This window comes from Anomaloglossus baeobatrachus, chromosome 4 (assembly GCF_048569485.1).
Source record: "Anomaloglossus baeobatrachus isolate aAnoBae1 chromosome 4, aAnoBae1.hap1, whole genome shotgun sequence".
NCBI classification, from domain to species: Eukaryota; Metazoa; Chordata; class Amphibia; order Anura; family Aromobatidae; genus Anomaloglossus; species Anomaloglossus baeobatrachus.
The window spans coordinates 680,222,668-680,230,167 of NC_134356.1; the positions used below are offsets into that span (position 1 = coordinate 680,222,668).

Consider the following 7,500-nt stretch of genomic DNA (forward strand, 5'->3'; position numbering starts at 1 on the left):
AACTATTCTAGAAAAGTCTGTGCTCCAAAAATCAAATGGCGCTTCTTCCCGTCCGAGCTCTGCAGTGCGGGAAAACGGTACTGTACAGTCACATGTGGGGTATTGCCACATTCAGGAGAAATTGTGAAACACAATATGGGTTCTTTTTTTACCTATTTTCCATCTGATAATGGGAAATCTGGGGAGGAAACACTATTTCAGTTGTAAAAATGTAATTATTTTTCCTCATCACCCAATAGTATAACATTTTGTAACACACCTGTGATGTCAAGATGCTCACTGCACCCCTAGATGAATTTATTGAAGATGGCAGTTTGTAAAATGGGGTTACTTATGGGGGAGCTCCACTATTTAGGCACCTCAGGGGCCTTACAATGTGACATGTCACCAGCAAACCATTCCAATTAAATCTGATTTCAAATATGGTGCTCCTTCCCTTGTTAACTTTGCAGTGCACCTTAGTGCATTCACAGTTCAACATTGCTAAATTCTATGAATCACCTGGGGGTTTAAAGTGCTCACCAAACACCTAGATAAATTCCTTGAGGTGTCTAGTTTCCAAAATGGGGTCACTTGTGGGAAAGCTCCACTATTTAGGCTCAGAGGTCTCCAAACACGACATGGTGTCCGCTAACGATTTTCATTTTTTCTGTCCACATTGCTTTGGCTTCTGTAAAGTACCTAAAGGGTTAATAAACTTGTTGCATGGTTTTGAGCAGTGCGAGGGGTGAAGATTTTAGAATGGTGTCACTTTTGGGCATTTTTTGTCACCTCTCAAGTCTCTTCAAATGTGATGTGATCCCTAAAAAATGATATTGTAAATTTTGGGGGAAAAATAAGAGATTGCTGATAAACTTTGAACTCTTCAAACTTCTTAACATAAAACATTTATATTTGAACAATTGATTTAAAGGCATAAACATTCAAACTTTGAAAAATATGAAATTTTCAAAATTTACACAGAAATTTCCATTATTTTCACACATAAATGCAAAAAATATAATCTTAAATTTACCACCATCATGAAGTACAAAATGTCAAGAAAAAACAATTTTAGAATCACCGGGATCCATTGAAGCGTTTCAGAGTTATTAGCTCTGGTCAGAATTTTTTTTAAAAATGGGCTGTCATGAAGGTGAAAACAGGCTGGGGGTGAAAAGGTTAAAGAAAATCTGTCAGCAGGTTTTTTCACCTATTCTGAGAGCAGTATAGCGTAGGGGCAGAGACTCTGATTCCAGTGATATGTCACGGTAGTCTGTGTCTGTGTAAGACATTACATTACTATAGAATCTCTCCCTGTTGCCGTTATGTCACTATATTGATTTATTATTATTGTAAAATAATTAGTATGGTTATAAATGGCGTCACATATCACTATACATCCAGGGGAAGACGTGTCTGTGGGAAGCCAAATACCTCCTCGCCAACCGTGAGATTTAATGCTGATAAATGTAGAGTAATGCACCGCGGGTGGAGTAATCTTATTGCTGCATATACATTAAATGGAAGTAAACTCGGGACTATAGAACAGAAGAAGGACTTGTGGATTCTGGTGACAAGTAACTGAGCAGCAACTCTCAATGTCAGGCAGCAGCCGCAAAAGCAAACAAGATTTTAGGGTTTCAAAAAAGAAAGTTTAGATCCCGAGAGCCCAAGCATGCTAACAACCAGTTCCTCGTTAGTATAGTGGTCAGTATCCCCGCCTGTCACGCGGGAGACCGGGGTTCAATTCCCCGACGGGGAGAGTACCTTCTTGTTATTTACAAATATGATTCAAACATGATAAGACATGAAATATTACAGCTGATTACACAGTGGTTGCTGTTAATTTGACAGTTTCTATTTTTGGGGAGTTTTACACACTTTAAAGATTTGTTGGATAAGTCTGGTTAACCCTTTCACAACTTATGACGTTCATGTATATCATATGTCGAGTGCCTGCCTTTGATGTGGTTTAATCATCTATCATGTGCTCCTAACAACCGCAGCGTGGAGTTTTTCCTGCAGCTGCTAAACTGTTAACTGCTAGTGTCAATGAAAATGAGCTCCTTGTTAGTAAAGTGGTGACTATACTGTATAATATCTGTGCATGGTGGAGAGCAGGTGGTTCTGGGAAATGTAGTTTATATGTAGTTTTTATGCTCCATTCAATGTCTACCAGAATAGCAGAAATTCATAGTTTTATGGTGAAGAAGATACAAGTCCATCAAGTTCATACTATAATTTAACATGGTGATCTAGAGAAAGACAAACACCTCCATGGGGCAGATCCCTTACAATAAGCAATATAGTGGTGACCAGAAGTGAAAATTTAGTATAAAGTTTGAGATACAGCGTGACCAATGGTTCTGATAATCCAGCCATGTATAACAGGTTCCATGGTGTAATGGTTAGCACTCTGGACTCTGAATCCAGCGATCCGAGTTCAAATCTCGGTGGGACCTTTAAATTTTTATTTTCTTCCCATGAAGTATTAAAATAAAAAATGGGTTTTCTGCATATCAAGCATAAACATGCACAGATATGTTAAAGCTTAAATATATACATATACAGTATATTTGTATATATTTTTATATAAAATATAAACATACTACACATACACTCAAAGTACTATGCAAAAGCTTTTGTCAGGTGTGGAAAAAATTGAGCAAAGTAATGTTTTCAGAAGTAGAAGTGTTAATAAATAAGTTTCCCCAATTAGCAAAGTGCAAAGTGAATGAAGACAAGAAAACATTGGGGCATGAAAATGACAGATTACACTTTTTTTTTCCAAAACAGCAGTATCCCCCATAACTGACCCCTATTTTGGAAACTCCACCCCTCATGGAATTTATCTAGGGGAGTAATGAGCATCTTAAACCCACTGATGCTTCACAGACTTATATAACATTGAGCCATGAAAATTAAATATTTTTCCATGAAAATGTTGCTTTACCTCAAATTTTACATTTTTTGTGGAAACCAGGCGGGTTAATTTTCATCATTATTTTTATCTCTGAACCAAAGGATTCCCATGGCCGGTTAGCTCAGTTGGTTAGAGCTAATAATGCTAATAATAATGCTATTAACGTTAATTAATTTATGTTAATTAATATTATTAATGTTATTCTAATAAAAATATATAATAATAATGCTAATAACGCCAAGGTTGTGGGTTCGATCCCCGTACGGGCCAGAGTTTTTGATTTTAGAACAAAGCTGCAATTTAATGTGTGTAAAACCTTATTCACAAAGCAGTAATGTGGGAAAATTTTTATATCTAAAAAACAGATAGATTCACAATCAGTCTAATGTCTAAGTTCCTAAGTAGCAACATCATAAACCTTTGTGATACCATTTAGGGTACTTTCACACTTGCGTTCAGCGGAGTCCGTCACTATGGAGAATAGCGCAGTCTGTTAACGCACTGCGCTATTCTCCATAGACTTGTATGGACGACGCACTGTAACGTAAGTGTCAGCGTTGCATCCGCTGGACGACGCTGCGTCGTTATTTTGACGCTGCGCCGGGCGGGAGGAACGCAGCATGTAACGTTTTTTTGAGCAGCGCAATCCGTTGGATTTCACTGCGCATGCTCTCTCTGGCTCCCTGCACCCGTAACCAAGGTAAATATTGGGTAACCAAGGAAAGGGCTTTGCCGATATTTACCTTCGCTACGTGTGCAGGGAGCCCGACACTTCCCCGCTTGGCTCCGCCCCCTTCCGCACTCCACTTTGCATGTATGTGCATACACGCACACTCACCTGTCCTCAGCACCATGGCCCTGTTCGGCTCCACCCACTCCTCACTCCGCCCCCCACACACATTCTTGGCGGCCGAGCGATCAGCTGATCACCCGGTGGCCGGATACTGGGAGCGATCAGCTGATCACCCGGCGGCCGGCTACTGTGAGTGATCAGCTGATCACCCGGCAGCCGGTCGTTCACAATAGTCTGCCGCCGGTAAACTGTAAAAAAAAAAAAAAAAAAAATGGATTCCGTTGTTTTGCAGCATCCGTTGCACCACTATATGCAACACATCCGTTGCATCCGTCACACAACGCAATGCAACGGATACCGTTCAACGCAAGTGTGAAACTAGCCTTAGTTGCATTTACACCAGCGGATTTTATAGAGTTAAATTACTTCTGATTGGTCAATGTTTACTGATCAGCTGTGATTAAATAGCCGGTTTATATAGGCAGAACACTCTTTAGCTCTGCACAGGCTGATCTGTCATAGTTTGTAAGGTGCACATAGGCTGCCATTGCTCTCGATGACAGCAGAGGTTCTTTTAACATAGTCACATAGTTTCTAAGGCTGAAGGAAGATCTTATGTCCATCTAGTTCAGCCTATTTTAGTGCAGCTGTTATTCATTGTTGAAACTGTGGAAGGCAAAAATCCACAGAGTAGAAGCCAATTTTCTTCATAGGGAAAAAAAAAATTCCGACTCCTAATTTGGGTCACCTCTCTACCTGTAATATTATGTTATTGATAACCTTCTATATTGTTGCTATCAAGAAAAGCATCCATTCCTCTCTTAAATTCATTCAGTGAGTTGGCCATCACCACTTCCCCAGGAAGAGAGTTGCAGAGCCTCACTGCTCTTACCGTGAAGAACCCTCTTCTATGCTGATGTAGGAATTTTCTTTCCTCCAATCGAAGAGAATGCCTCCTTGTTCTTGTCTCAGTCCTTGATACAAACAGATCATGGGAGAGATCTCTGTTCTGCCCTCATTTTTGGATAATTATTTCGGTCTAATATAGCGCAAAAAGGATATTTGCTGATATTAATTATTTGAACTTTATTGAATAGGCACTCCTATTATTACAACGCGTTTCAGCAGAGTTGCTTTCATCAGGTAAAATAGGAGTATTATAATACTCCTATTTTACCTGATGAAAGCAACTCTGCTGAAACGCGTTGTAATAATAGGAGTGCCTATTCAATAAAGTTCAAATAATTAATATCAGCAAATATCCTTTTTGCGCTATATTAGACCGAAATAATTATCCATTTACCCCCTCCCTGTTGGGAATCGGTATTAGCAGCAAAGGACCTGCTGACATACCAAAAAATCCAGCTGGTTAGCTGGAGGAGAGAGGAACAAGAACCTGATTTCCATGGTGCCGGTGGAAATCAGTAGCCGACAACGATACCCACAATCTGGATGTTGGAAGCCTGGACATAGGATCTGTTCGGAGGAACTCCAGACTGATTAGCCTTCACTGAAGTTGTGCGGGGGCGCACAACCAACAAAGGTGAGCAATTCTAATTTTTTAAACGCTAAAAGGATTCCACGGGTGCTTCTCATAGTGCGCTTGTTTTATTATCTATTTAAGTAACTGCCCTCATTTTTGTCATACAGTATAAAGTGCGTCTGCAAATAATGACTTTTTGCGCACTCTAAAAGATCGCTTCAAAAACAAAGTGGTTTTCCCTTTTATCAGATGGTCAGCAGGCTGTTCAGACTGCTAGATTCATTGTACAATTCTTAGGCCATGTGCGCACGTTGCGTTCAGTATCTTGCAGAAATGAACGCGTCCTCTGGCAGAATTTGTCATTGTCAAATTTGGTTTTGACCACATAAACACTGGAAATACGCATACGTTTTTGCCACGTTTTGACCGCATTTTACATGTATTTCCAGTGCTTAAAATGGAATGCGTTTCCAATACAAAGACACTACAAAATAAAGTTTGAACATTCAAACAATAGGAAAACAATGAAAAAAAAAGAAAAAAAAACAAAAACCTTTAACTCATACACTACAATGATAATTTCCCGAAAATTATAATTAAGAATTAATAATAATGTTCTAAATAAAGTAAAATTATTGGTTGACTCTTTTTTTGGAGTCGGGCTGGATGTGAGGGCAAATGGAAACCTCTTGACCTCATTATAATGCCAAAAATGCATGTTTTGATTTTGTCCAAAAAGCATCAAAAATGCATGTAAAACGCTAGAATTTTGTTTTTGGATGAATTTTGACAATTCTCATTGACTTCAATGTTAGCAAAACGCTGCCAAAATGGCAAAAACAATTGACATGTTGCTTCATCAAACGCAGAGATTTTGACAAATTTTTGATACCAAAAACGCTGCGTTTTTACAAGCATCGTGCGCACAAGAAAGCAATATTTTCCATAGACTTTGCTTGGAAATCAAAATGCATGCAGTTTTGCATTAAAACGCTGTGGCTATAAATGCTGCGGAAACGCATGAAAAAATGCAACGTGCGCACATGGACTTATGGATGCTTTACACGCAGAGACATCGCTAGCGATGCCGCTCGTGAAAGCACCTGCCCCCGTCGTTTGTGCATCACGGGCAAATCGTACCCATCACACATACTTACTTTCCTAGCGACGTCGCTGTGGACGGCTAACAGCCTCTTTTCTAAGGGGGCGGTTCGTGCACCGTCACAGATATCACACAGCAGGCGTCCAATAGAAGCGGAGGGGTGGTGAGCAGCCGCATGAAAGTCCCGCCCACATCGCAAACAAAGGTTTTTGAGGGTATAAAAAGAGAGATTAGCTCCCAAGAGTCTGATAACTAACACAACCAGTTCCTCGTTAGTATAGTGGTCAGTATCCCCGCCTGTCACGTGGCAGACCGGGGTTCAATTCCCCGACGGGGAGGATAACGTTTTTGTTATTTATACATATGATTAAAACATGTTAAAAGAAAATATATTACAGTTGATTTCACAGTATCATATCATATCATATCATGGTATCTTTTAATTCAACAATTTCTATTATTTTTTCTTTTTGCACACTTTTAAGATTTGTTGGTCTGGTTATTCCTTTCACGTCTTATGTTGTACATGTATATCATATGTCATGTCCCTGTCTTTGATGCGGCTTAAATAGCCATCATGTGTCTCTAAAAGCCGCGGTGTGGAACTTTTCCTGCAGCTGCTAACATGTTGAATGCTGCTGTCAATCACTGAAAATCAGATCCTTGTTAGTACAGTGATAAGTATATAATATATGTGCATGGTGGAGAGCAGGTGGTTCTGGGAAATGTAGTTTATATGTAGTTTTAAAGCTCCATTAAATTTCTACCAGAACATCAGAAATTCATAGTTTCATGGTGAAGAAACAAGTCCATGAAGCTCACCCTATAATCTACCATGTTGATCTAGAGCAGGGGTCTCAAACACGCGGCCCACGGGCCGTATGCGGTCCCTCAGGCTAATTCGTGTGGCCTGCAGGCCCGTGCCACTGTTCAGTATCGCGGTGCAGGGGGAGGAGTCACTGTCTGCGCTTTATGTCAGATGAACGTTTGCACCGGCCGTGATAGTCACCAGGGGCACGGGCCTGCAAACAAGAAGCAGAGATGAAGCAGCTGCGGGAAGGACGGCACATTAACCCCTTGGCGACCTATGACTTACTGAGTACGTCATGGCTTCCTGGTACTTAAGGACCCATAACGTACCCAGTACGTCATGGCAAAATCACAGCCATGGAGCACCGGTGGCTGCGATCGCTGCAAATACCTTAGATTCAGGGAGG

General features: G+C 40.4%; 2 non-coding genes across 2 annotated transcripts; both read left to right on the forward strand.

Annotated features, from left to right (window-relative positions):
* The first annotated feature begins 1,672 nt into the window (after window positions 1-1,672).
* Window positions 1,673-1,744, forward strand: TRNAD-GUC (transfer RNA aspartic acid (anticodon GUC)). Its single transcript has one exon. It is a non-coding gene; the product is annotated as a tRNA-Asp (tRNA).
* A 628-nt stretch (window positions 1,745-2,372) lies between these two features.
* Window positions 2,373-2,444, forward strand: TRNAQ-CUG (transfer RNA glutamine (anticodon CUG)). The gene has a single exon. It is a non-coding gene; the product is annotated as a tRNA-Gln (tRNA).
* The last annotated feature ends 5,056 nt before the right edge of the window (window positions 2,445-7,500 follow it).